This window comes from Odocoileus virginianus, chromosome 10, assembly GCF_023699985.2.
Source record: "Odocoileus virginianus isolate 20LAN1187 ecotype Illinois chromosome 10, Ovbor_1.2, whole genome shotgun sequence".
Lineage (NCBI taxonomy): Eukaryota > Metazoa > Chordata > Mammalia > Artiodactyla > Cervidae > Odocoileus > Odocoileus virginianus.
Window position 1 is genome coordinate 56,586,645 of NC_069683.1, and position 13,053 is coordinate 56,599,697.

At 35.8% G+C, this 13,053-nt stretch overlaps 1 protein-coding gene across 1 annotated transcript in view; it reads left to right on the forward strand.

Annotated features, from left to right (window-relative positions):
- Nucleotides 1-13,053, forward strand: part of LOC139036963 (uncharacterized) — a 158,334-nt gene that overhangs the window by 68,429 nt on the left and 76,852 nt on the right. The window lies entirely within an intron of this gene.

Consider the following 13,053-nt stretch of genomic DNA (forward strand, 5'->3'; position numbering starts at 1 on the left):
ATTCATCCGATCTACTTTTACCTTTTTAAACTAGCCAGATGTCATATTATTTTAAATGCATTTATTTTTTAGCTGAAGGATAATTGCTTTACAGAATGTTGTTTTCTGTCAAACCTCAACATGAATCAGCCATAGGTGTATATATATATAATCTCCCTCTTGAAACTCGCTCTCATCTCCCTTCCCATCCCACCCCTCTATGTTGATACAGAGCCTCTGCTTGAGTTTTCTGAGACTAACAGCAGATTTCCATTTGCTATCTATTTTACATATGCTAATGTAAGTTTCCATGTTACTCTCTCCATACATTTCACTCTCTCCCCATGTTCATAAGTCTGCTTTCTATGTCTGTTTCTCCATTCAGTTCAGTTTAGTTCAGTCGCTCAGTCATGTCCCACTCTTTGCGACCCCATGAACCACAGAACGCCAGGCCTCTCTGTCCATCACCAACTCCCGGAGCTTACCCAAACACATGTCCATTGAGTCAGTGATGCCATCCAACCACCTCATCCTCTGTTGTCCCCTTCTCCTCCTGCCCTCAATCTTTCCCAGCATCAGGGTCTTTTCAAGTGAGTCAGCTCTTCACATGAGGTGGCCAAAGTATTGGAGTTTCAGCCTCAGCATCAGTCCTTCCAATGAACACCCAGGACTGATCTCCTTCAGGATGGACTGGTTGGATCTCCTTGCAGTCCAAGGGACTTTCAAGAGTCTTTTCCAACACCACAGTTCAAAAGCATCAATTCTTCGGCACTCAGCTTTCTTTATAATCCAACTCTCACATCCATACATTACTACTGGAAAAACCATAGCCTTGACTAGATGGACCTTTGTTGACAAAGTAATGTCTCTGCTTTTTTCTCCATTGCTGTCCTGTAAATAAATTCATCGCTACCATCTTTCTAGATTCCATGTATATGCATTAGTATATGATATTTATCTTTCTCTTTCTGACTTACTTCATTCTGTTTAACAGATTCTAGGGACATCCACCTCATTAGAACTGACTCAAAGATGTTTCTTTTTATGGCTGAGTAATATTCCATTGTGTATATGTACCACAACTTCTTTATCCATTCATTTGTTGATAGATATCTAGGTTGCTTCCATGTCTTAGCTATTATAAGTAGTGCTGCTATGAACACTAGGGTAAAGTTGTCTTTTTCGATCTTGGTTTCCACAGGGTCGATGCCTAGGAGTGGGATTGCTGGATCATATAGTGGCTTTATTACTAGTTTTTTAAGGAATCTCCATGCTGTGTTTCACTGTGGCTGTATCAATTTGCATTCCCATCAACAGTGCCAGAGCATTCCCTTTTCTCCACACCCTCTCCAGCATTTATTATTTGTAGACTTTTTGATGATGCCCATTCTGACTGGTGTGATGTGATATCTCATTGTAGTTTTGATTTGCATTTCTCTAATAATGAGCAACATTGCACATCTTTTCATGTGTTTGTTAGCCATCTGTATGTCTTCTTAGGAAAAATGTCTGTTTATCTGTTTTCCCCACTTTTTGATTGGGTTGTTTGTTTTTCTGGTGTTGAGCTATATGAGCTGCTTGTGTATTTTGGAAATTACTCTTTTGTCAGTTGTTTCATTTTCTCCCATTCTGAGGGTTGACTTTTCACCTTGCTTATAGTTTCCTTTGCTGTTTAAAAGCTTTTAAGTTTAATTAGGACCCACTTATTTATTTTTCTTTTTATTTCCATTACTCTAGGAGGTGGATCATAGAGGATATTGCTTTGATTTATGTCATTGAGTGTTGTGCCTATGTTTTCATCTAAGAGTTATATAGCTTCTTGTCTTACATTTAAGTCTTTAATCCATTTTGAGTTTATCTTTGTGTATGGTGTTAGGAAGTGTTCTAATTTCATTCTATTACATGTAGCTGTCCAGTTTTCTCAGCAGCACTTATTGAAGAGGCTGTGTTTGCTCCATTGTATATTCTTGACTCCTTTGCCAAAAATAAGGTAGCCATAGGTCCATGGGCTTTTTTCTGAGCTTTCTATCTTATTTCATTGGTCTATATTTCTGTTTTGTGCCAGTACCATACTACAGTCTTTATAACTGTAGCTTTTCAGTAGAATCTGAAGTCAGGAAGGTTGATTACTCCAGCTCCATTCTTCTTTCTCAAGACTGCTTTGGCTGTTCAAGGTCTTTTGTGTTTCCATAGGAATAGTGAAATTTTTTGTTCTAGTTCTGTGACAAATGCCATTGATAATTTGACAGGGATCACACTGAATCTGTAGATTGTGTTTGGTAGTATAGTCATTTTCACAAAATTGATTCTTCCTACCCAAGAACATTGAATATCTCTCCATCTGTTTATGTTGTCCTTGATTTCTTCCATCATATAGTTTTCTGTATAGAGTTATTTTGTCTCCTTAGGTAGGTTTAATCCTAGATATTTAATTCTTTTCATTCCAATGGTAAATGGGATTGATCCCTTAATTTCTCTTTCTGATTTTTCATTGTTAGTATATAGGAATGCAAGTGATTTATGTGTATTGATTTTGTATCCTGTGACTGACTGCTAAATTCACTGATTAGCTCTAGTAATGTTCTAATAGTATCTTTTGAGTTTTCTGTGTATTGCATCATGTCATCTGCAAACAGTAAGAGCTCTACTTCTTCTTTTCTGATCTGGATTGCTTTTATTTCTTTTTGTTCTCTGATTGCTGTAGCTAGGACTTCCAGAACTATGTTGAATAATAGTGGTGAGAGTGGACACCCTTGTCTTGTTCCTGATCTTAGGGGGAATGCTTTCATTTTTCCACCATTAAGAATCATTTTCTCTGTGGGTTTATCATATAAGACCTTTACTATGTTGAGGTAGGTTACTTCTATGCCCATTTTTTGAAGATTTTTAATCATAAATGGGTACTAAATTTTGTCAAAGGCTTTTTCTGCATCTATTGAGATTAGCATATAGTTTTTAACTTTCAATTTGATAATATGGTGTATCACATTGATTGATTTGCCCATATTGAAGAATCCTGGCATCCCTGGAATAAATCCAACTTGATCATGTTGTAAGAGCTTTTTAGTATGTTGTTGAATTCTGTTTGCTATAACTTTACTGAGGATTTTTGCATCTATGGTCATCAGCGATATTGGCCAGTTTTTTGTTTTTGTTTTTTTGCTTTCTTTGTCTGGTTTTGGTATCAGGGTGATGGTGGTCTTATAGAATGAATTTGGACGTGTTCCTTCCTCTGCAGTTTTTTAAAGAATTTTAGAAGGGTAGGTATTAGCTCTTCTCTAAATGTTTGACAGAATTCACCTATGAAGCCATCTGTTCCTGAGCTTTTGATTTGGGGGGAAGTTTTTAATCACAGCTTTGATTTCAGTGCTTGTAATTGTGTTGTTCATACTTTCTATTTCTTCCTGGTCCAATCTTGGAAGACTGAACTTTTCTAAGAATCTGTCCATTTCTTCCAGGTTATCCATTTGATTGCCATATTGTTGTTCATAATAGTCTCTTATAATCCTTTGTATTTCTGCATTGTCTGTTGTAACCTCTCCTTTTTCATTTCTAATTTTGCTGATTTGATTCTTCTCTCTTTTTTCCTTGATAAGTCTGGTTAAAAGTTTGTCAATTTTCTTTATCTTCTCAAAGAACAAGCTTTTAGTTTCATTAATCTTTCAAACAATACTAATACTAAATACTAATAGTATTTAGTAATACTATAACTAGTATATAGTAAATAGTATATATAATATAGTATATATTATATATTGTATATATAGTATATATATAGATATATGTATATATAGTATACTATATATACTATACTATATACTATATATACTATACATATATACTATATAATTTAGTAATACTATAAATAGTATATAGTAAATACTATTTATATATATATATTATATATAAAATATATTAATATAGAATATAGTGAATACTAAATACTAAATTTACTAAATACTAAGAAATAATAGTATATTGTTTCTTTCATTTCTCTTTCATTTATTTCTGCTCGGATCTTTATGATTTCTTTCCTTCTGCTAATTTTGGTGTTTTCTTTGTTCTACTTTTTCCAGTTGTTTTAGGTGTAAAGTTAGGTTGTCTAGTCGATGTTTTTCTTTTTCTTGAGGTAGGATTGTATCGACATAAACTTCCTTCCTAGAAATGTTTTTGTTGCATCCCATAGGTTTTGAGTTGTCATATTTTTATTGTCATTTGTTTCTAGAAATTTTTGATTTCCCTTTGGATTTCTTCAGTAACCTGTTCATTATTTAGAAATGTATTGTTTAATCTCCATGTGTTTGTGTTTCATACAGTTTTTTTCCTGTAATTGATATCTAGTCTCATAGTGTTGTGATCAGAAAATATGCTTAATATAATTTCAATTTTCTTAAGAGGTTTGACTTGTGACCCAAGATGTGGTCTATCCTGGAGAATGTTCCATGTGCACATGAGAAGGTGTATTCTGCATTTGGAGGGAATGTCCTGAAGATATCAATGAGTTCCACTTCATCTAATGTATCATTTAAGACTTGTGTTTCCTTATTAATTTTCTGTTTTGATGATCTGTCCATTAGTGTGAGTGGGGTGTCAAAGTCTCTATTATTATTGTGTTACTCTCAATTTCTCCTTTTATGTCTGTTAGTATTTGTCTTATGTTTTGAGGTGCTCCTATGTTGGGTGCATTGATATTTACAATTGTAGTGTGTTCCACTTGGGTTGATCCCTTTATCATTATGTAGTGTTTTTCCTAACCTCTTGTAATATTCTTTATTTTAGGTCTACTTTGTCTGATATGAGGATTGCTACTCCAGCTTTCTTTTGCTTCTTATTTGCATGGAATATATTTTTCTCTCCTCTCACTTTCAGTCTATATGTGTCTTTAGGTCTGAAGTGGATTTCTTGTAGACAGCATATATACAGGTCTTGTTTTTGTATCCATTCAGCCAGTCTGTGTCTTTTGATTGGAGCATTTAATCCATTTACATTTAAAGTAATTATTGATATATATGTTCCTATTGCCATTTTATTAATTGTTTGGTGTTTGATTTTGCAGATCTTTCTCTTCTCTTGTATTTCCTAACTATATAGTCCTTTTAACATTTGTTGTAAAGCTGGTTTGGTGGTACTGAATTCTCTTAATTTTTGCTTGCTGAAAAGCGTTTGATTTCTCCATCAATTTTGAATGCACTCCTTGCTGGTTACAGTAATCTTGCTTGTAGATTTTTTTCCCTTTCAATGCTTTAAATGTATCCTGCCATTCCCTTCTGGCCTACAGAGTTTCTGCTGAAAGCTCAGCTGTTAAACCTATGGGGTTTCCCTCGTATGTTACTTGTTGCTTTTCCCTTGCTGCTTTTAATATTCTTTCTTTGTGTTTAATCTTTGTTAGTTTGACTGGCATGTGTCTTGGTGCATTTCCCCTTGGGTTTATTCTGTATGGGACTCTTTGTGGCTCTTGGAATTGATTGACTGTTTCCTTTTCCATATCAGGGGAATTTTCAACTATAATCTCTTCAAAAGTTTTCTCACACACTTTCTTTTTCTCTTCTTCTTCTGGGACACCTATAATTCGAACATTGGTGCATTTAATATTGTCCCAGAAGGATCTGAGACTATCGTCAGTTCTTTTCATTCTTTCTACTTTATTCTGCTCTTTAGCAGTTATTTCCACCATTTTCTCTTCCAGTTCACTGATCTGTTCTTCTGTTTCAGATATTCTGCTATTTATTCCTTTTAGAGTATTTTTAATTTCAGGAATTGTGTTGTTTGTCTCTGCATGTTTATTCTTTAATTCTTCTTGGTCTTTTTAAATTTATTCTTGCATTTTCTCCTTTCTATTTTCAAGGTTTTTTTTATCATCTTTACTATGATTATTCTGAATTATTTTTCAGATAGTTTACCTATTTCCTCTTCACTTATTTGGACTTCTGTGTTTTTAGTTTGTTCCTTCATTTGTGCAGTATTTCTCTGCCTTTTCATTATTTTTTTTAAACTTATTTTATCTGAGGTCTCCTTTTCCCAGTCTTCAAAGTTGAATTCTTTCTTCCTTTTGGTTTCTGCCTTCCTAAGGTTGGTCCAGTGGTTTATGTAAGCTTCATATGGGATGAGATTCATTCTCAGTTTTTTGTTTTTTAGTTTTTGTTTTCTTGTTTGTTTGTTTGTTTGTTTTTCTGCCTCTGATGGGCAGGGCTGAGTGAGGTGGTAATCCTGTTTGCTGATGACAGGGTCTGTATTTTTGTCTTGTTTGTTGTTTGGATGAGGCATCCTGCACAGGGTGCTATTGGTAGTTGGGTGATGCCAGGTCTTGTATTCACGTGGTTTTCTTTGTAGGAGTTCTCAGTATTTGATAGTCTCTACGGTTAGCAGTTCTCTGGTAGTCTGGAGCCTTGGAGTCAGTGCTCCCACTCCAAAGGCTCAGGGCTTGATCTCTGGCCAGGAATGGTGATTTCACAGGTGGTTTGTTATGGCATTCTGTAAGATTAAAACAATTACCCAAAAATGAGAAACCAAAGATGAACCCCAGACAAATGGCAGGTACAAAATCAGGAAAATAATAATTAAAGTAGTGGAATACACACATATACATATATATCCATAAGCAAAATCAAAATAGTCCAATGAAAATGAAGTACAATAGGTTGACCCAATGAACAAAGGAAACCAAAAATGATATCCACTATTTGAAATGAAACTAAAGTGCCATCTGGAAAACAAAACTAAAGCAAAGTGCCAACTGATGAATAAAGCAATGAAAACAAAACTAACAAATATAGTGAGAAAAATAAAAGAGAGAATAGCTATGGAAGTTAAATAGAGGTAGAAGTCCATGGAATTCTCCAGGCCAGAATACTGGAGTGGGTAGCCATTCCATTCTCCAGGGGATCTTCCCAACGCAGGGATAGAATCCGGGTCTCTCACATCGTAAGAGCATTCTTTACCAGCTGAGCCACCAGGAAAGCCCAAGAATACTGGAGTGGGTAGCCCATCTGTTCTGAAACAGATCTTCCTAACACAGGAATTGAACCAGGATCTCCTGCATTGCAAGTGGATTCCTTACCAACTGAGCTATCAGAAAAGTATAGCCTAGCATGAGGGAGCATGATCCTCCAGCTTCATTCTTCTTGCCCAAACTTGTTTTTGCCATTCAGGGTCTTTTGTATTTCCATACAAATTTTTGTTGCTGTTGTTCTAATGCTGTGGAAGATGCCATTGGTATTTTGAAAGGGATTTCATTGAATCTGTAGATTGCCTTGGGTAGCATGATCATTTTAACAATACTGATTCTTCCAATCCAAGAACACACTAAATATTTCCATGTTTGTATCATCTTCAATTTCTTTCATGGGAGTCTTATAGTTTTCAGAATACAAGTCTTTTGCCTCCTTAGGCAAGTTTATTACTAGGTATTTTATTCTTTTTGAAGTGATATGTCCCTTCTAGTGAGAAAATCCACAGGGTGAATTTAATGAGGACCAAACACAAGTAGAAAAAATTGATCCTCAGCCTTAATGTCTCATATAAGCTATGACCAACCTAGACAGCATATCAAAAAGCAGAGACATTACTTTGTCAACAAAAGTCCATCTAGTCAAAGCTATTGTTTTTCCAGTAGTCATATATGGATGTGAGAGTTGGATTATAAAGAAAGCTGAATGATGAAGAATTGATGCTTTTGAACTGTAGTGTTGGAGAAGAATTTTGAGAGTCCCTTGGACTGCAAGGAGGTCAAACCAGACAATCCTAAAGGAAATCAACCCTGAATAGTCTTTGGAAGGACTTATGATGAAGCTGAAACTCCAATATTTTGGCCACCTGATGCGAAGAGCTGATTCATTTGAAAAGACCCTGATGCTGGGAAAGACTGAAGGCAGGAGGACAAGAGGATGACCAAGGATGAGGTGGTGGGATGGCATCACCGACTTGATGGACATGAGTTTGTGTAAACTCCAAGAGTTGGTGGTGGACAGGGAAGCCTGACTAGCTGCAGTCCACAGGGTCGCAGAGTCAGACATGGCTGAGCAGCTGAACTGACTGATTGATGGTCATTTAATTAAACACTTATTATAATTAAACACACATATGTACAAACATATGGCAAAAGAAAGCATCCCACAAAATATTATTGCAAACTTTTCAGCAGTATGAAAAGATACTGATAATATTTTAGGATATAAAAGTCAATAGAAATATAACCCTATTTTTCATAAAATGGAACTTACTTGTAAATAATCTGGAAATAAGGGTGGATCTTGATTTTGTATAGTCTATACCATGTGAGGAAGAGACCATTTTAGGAAAAGAATACAAAATGATGAACACAAAATTTCCTGGGCTCCTATCAAGGACTGGAAGGGGACCTATGGAAGTTTTATTAGCTCCATATAAATCTGTCCTTGTCTAAAAGTTCTCACCACGCAATGTTAACAGGTATATATCCAGGTAGCAAGGCTAACAGTGATATTTTTTATTTCCTCTGTCCACTATTATTTTCTTAACTTTTATAACGAAACAAATAATTACTCATTTAATAAACTTTTAAAAAGTTTTGACAAAGTAAACTTCAGAGGAAGATTTGCACAGCCTGAGCAAAAGAATATTGATTTCAAATGTCAGATAGGATAGATTCAGGTCAAGTATATGCTTATAACAGTATCTGAAGAGATTGATTGACAGTATTTCTTAAGACAACAAACAGTTAAGAATGACTCAGTCTACCCTATAATGAGAACTAGGGATTTTAGTTTATGGTAACTGTAATAAATATGAAAAAATTCAAGAGATACAAAGTATTTCTGATGTAAAATAGTTAGTTGTTCTTTAGTTCACTTTTCTTCACATCCTATATGGAATCACAAAATGATATTAGTTCTATCTAGTATTTTGAAGTCCAAACTCTTTCTTCTCTCTTCCACTTCTCTAGTCCAAGGCACTGTGAGCTCTGGCCAGGACTACTGTGTCAGTCTAGCAGTTAGTTTTGGCTTCTACACTCCCCCTCAGTCCATTATCCCTGGCAGGTATAGTCATCTTCTAGAAACATACACTAGATGGTGTTGCTCCTGCTTTAAACAACCCTGTGTGGTTCCCTGGGGACAAGGAAGGAGAGGCAAGTCTAGTCACATGGCCTTCATGGGTCTGCACGATTGGGCTCCTGCCTTCCTCACCAAGCTCACTTAGACTTCTCCCTTTACATTCCAACCAAACTCATTCCCTTCCTCTGCTTTAAGCAACAAACTTCCTACTTCATTGTCTTTACATTTACTATTCTTTCCATTTAGGAAGTTTAAGCCGCAGTTTTTCAATTGCCCAACTGCTCCATATCCTGCAAGTTTCCACTTACCTTTCATTGCCTCTGAAAGGTCTTCCCTGTTAACCTCCTAAAACTGCAGTTCCACTCATCAAGACTTCTTAAATTCTAATGCATCCCCCAAATCCCTCTGATTCTCAGAGGCAGAATCACAGATTCTTTCTTCTCTGTACCTTTTTGATTTACTGAATTTTTTGAAAACAGTAGAATAGGAAAGACTAGAGATCTCTTTAAGAAAATTGCAGATACCAAGGGAATATTTTATGCAAAGATAGGCAAAATAGTGGACAAAAATGGCAAGGACCAAGTAAAAGAGATTAAGAAAAGATGGCAAGAATACACAGAAGAACTTAATGACCCAGATAACCACGATGGTGCAGTCACTCACCTAGAGCCAGATATCCTGGAGTTTAAAGTCAAGGAGGCATTAGGAAACATTACCACAAACAAAGCTAGTGGAGGGGATGGATTTCCAGATGAGCTATTTCAAATCCTAAAAGATGATGTTAAAGTGCTGCACCCAATAGGCCAGCAAATTTGGAAAACTCAGCAGTGGCCACAGAACTGGAAAAGGTCAGTTTTCATTCCAATCCCAAAGAAAGGTAATGCCTAAGAATGTTCAAGTTATCATACAATGGCACTCATTTCACATGATAGCAAGGTAAGGCTCAAAATCCTTCAAGCCGGGCTTCAGCAGTACGTGAACCAAGAACTTCCAGATGTTCAAGCTGGGTTGAAAAAAGGCAGAAGAGCCAGAGAACAAACTGCCAACATCTGTTGACTCAAAAATTAGAGAATTCCAGAAAAAATTCTGCTTCTTTAGCTATGCTAAAGCTTTTGACTGTGTGGATCACAACAAACTGTGGGAAATTCTTCAAGAGGTGGGAATAACAAACCACCTTACCTGTATCCTGAGAAACCTGAATGGAGATCAAGAAACAACTGTTGCAATGGACCAGCTAGACCTAATTGACATCTATAGGACGTTTCACCCCAAAATAATCAACATCACCTTTTTCTCAAGTGCACACGGAACCTTCTCCAGAATAGATCACATCCTGGGCCATAAATCTAGTCTTGGTAAATTCAAAAAAATTGAAATAATTCCAGTCATCTTTTCTGACCACAGTGCAGGAAGATTAGATCTCAATTACAGGAAAAAAAATTATTAAAAATTCAAACATATGGAGGTTAAACAACACACTTCTGAATAACCAGCAAACCATAGAAGAAATCAAAAAAGAAATCAAAATATGCATAGAAATGAAAGAAAATGACAACACAGCAACCCAAAACCTATGGGACACTGTAAAAGCAGTGCTAAGGGGAAGATTCATAGCATTATAGGCCTACCTCAAAAAGCAAGAAAAAAGTCAAATAAATAACCTAACTCTACACCTAAAGCAACTAGAGAAGGAAGAAATGAATCCCAGGGTTAGTAGAAGGAAAGAAATCTAAAAATTAGGGCAGAAATAAATGCAAAAGAAACTAAAGAGACCATAGCAAAAATCAACAAAGCTAAAAGCTGGTTTTTTGAAAAAATAAACAAAATTGACAAACCATTAGCAAGACTCATTAAGAAACAAAGAGAGAAGAACCGAATTAACAAACTTAGAAACGAAAATGGAGAGATCACAACAGAAAACAATGAAATACAAAGGATCATAAGATACTACAACCAGCAGCTCTATGCCAATAAAATGGACAACTTGGAAGAAATGGACAAGTGCTTAGAGAAGTATAACTTTCCAAAACTGAACCAGGAAGAAATAGAAGATCATAACAAACCAACCACAAGCAAGGAAATCGAAAATGTAATCAGAGACCTTCCAGCAAACAAAAGCCCAGGACCAGATGGCTTCACAGCTGAATTCTACCAAAAATTTAGAGAAGAGCTAACACCCATCTTACTCAAACTCTTCCAGAAAATTGCAGAAGAAGGTAAACTTCCAAACTCATTCTATGAGGCCACCATCACCCTAATTCCAAAACCAGACAAAGATGTCACAAAAAAAAAGAAAACTACAGGCCAATATCACTGATGAACATAGATGCAAAAATCGTTAACAAAATTCTAGCAAACAGAATCCAACAACATATTAAAAAAATCATACACCATGACCAAGTGGGCTTTATCCCAGGAATGCAAGGATTCTTTAATATCCACAAATCAATCAATGTGATACACCACATTAACAAATTGAAAGATAAAAACCATATGATTATCTCAATAGATGCAGAAAAAGCCTTTAACAAAATTTAACGTCCATTTATGATTAAAACTCTCCAGAAAGCAGGAATAGAAGGAACATACCTCAACATAATAAAAGCTATATATGACAAACCCACAGCAAGCATTACCCTCAGTGGTGAAAAATTGAAAGCATTTCCGCTAAAATCAGGAACAAGACAAGGGTGCCCACTCTCACCACTCCTATTCAACACAGTTTTGGAAATGTTGGCCACAGCAATCAGGGCAGAAAATGAAGTAAAAGGAATCCAGATAGGAAAAGAAGAAGTGAAACTCTCGCTGTTTGCAGATGACACGATCCTCTACATAGAAAACCCTAAAGACTCTACCAGAAAATTACTAGAGCTCATCAACAAAGGCAGTAAAGTTGCAGGATATAAAATTAACACACAGAAATCCCTTGCATTCCTATACACTAACAATGAGAAAACAGAAAGAGAAATTAAGGAAATAATACCATTCATCATGGCAACAAAAAGAATAAAATGCTTAGGAGTATATCTACCTAAAGAAACAAAAGACTTATGCATAGAAAACTATAAATCACCTATGAAAGAAATCAAAGAGGACACAGACAGATGGAGAAATATACCATGTTCATGGATTGGAAGAATCAATATTGTCAAAATGGCTATACTACCCAAAGCAATCTATAGATTCAATGCAATCCCTATCAAGCTACCAGAGCTTTTTCACAGAACTAGAACAAATAATTTCACAATTTGTATGGAAATACAAAAAACCTCGAATAGCCAAAGTAATCTTGAGAAAGAAGAATGGAACTGGAGGAATCAACCTGCCTGACTTCAGGCTCTACTACAAAGCCACAGTCATCAAGACAGTATGCTATTGGCACAAAGACAGAAATATAGATCAATGGAACAGAATAGAAAGCCCAGAGATAAATCCACGAACCTATGGTCACCTTATCTTTGACAAAGGAGGCAAGGATATACAATGGAAAAAAGACAACCTCTTTAACAAGTGGTGCTGGGAAAACTGGTCAACCACTTGTAAAAGAATGAAACTAGAACACTTTCTAACACCATACACAAAAATAAACTCAAAATGGATTAAAGATCTAAATGTAAGACCAGAAACTGTAAAACTCCTAGAGGAGAACATAGGCAAAACACTCTCCGACATAAATCACAGCAGGATCCTCTATGACCCACATCCCAGAATATTAGAAACAAAAGCAAACATAAACAAATGGGACCTAATGAAACTTAAAAGCTTTTGCACAACAAAGGAAACTATAAGCAAGGTGAAAAGACAGCCCTCAGATTGGGAGAAAATAATAGCAAACGAAGCAACAGACAAAGGATTAATCTCAAAAATATACAAGCAACTCCTCCAGCTCAACTCCAGAAAAATAAATGACCCAATCAAAAAATGGGCTAAAGAACTAAACAGACATTTCTCCAAAGAAAACATACAGATGGCTAACAAACACATGAAAAGATGCTCAACATCACTCATTATCAGAGAAATGCAAATCAAAACCACAATGAGGTAC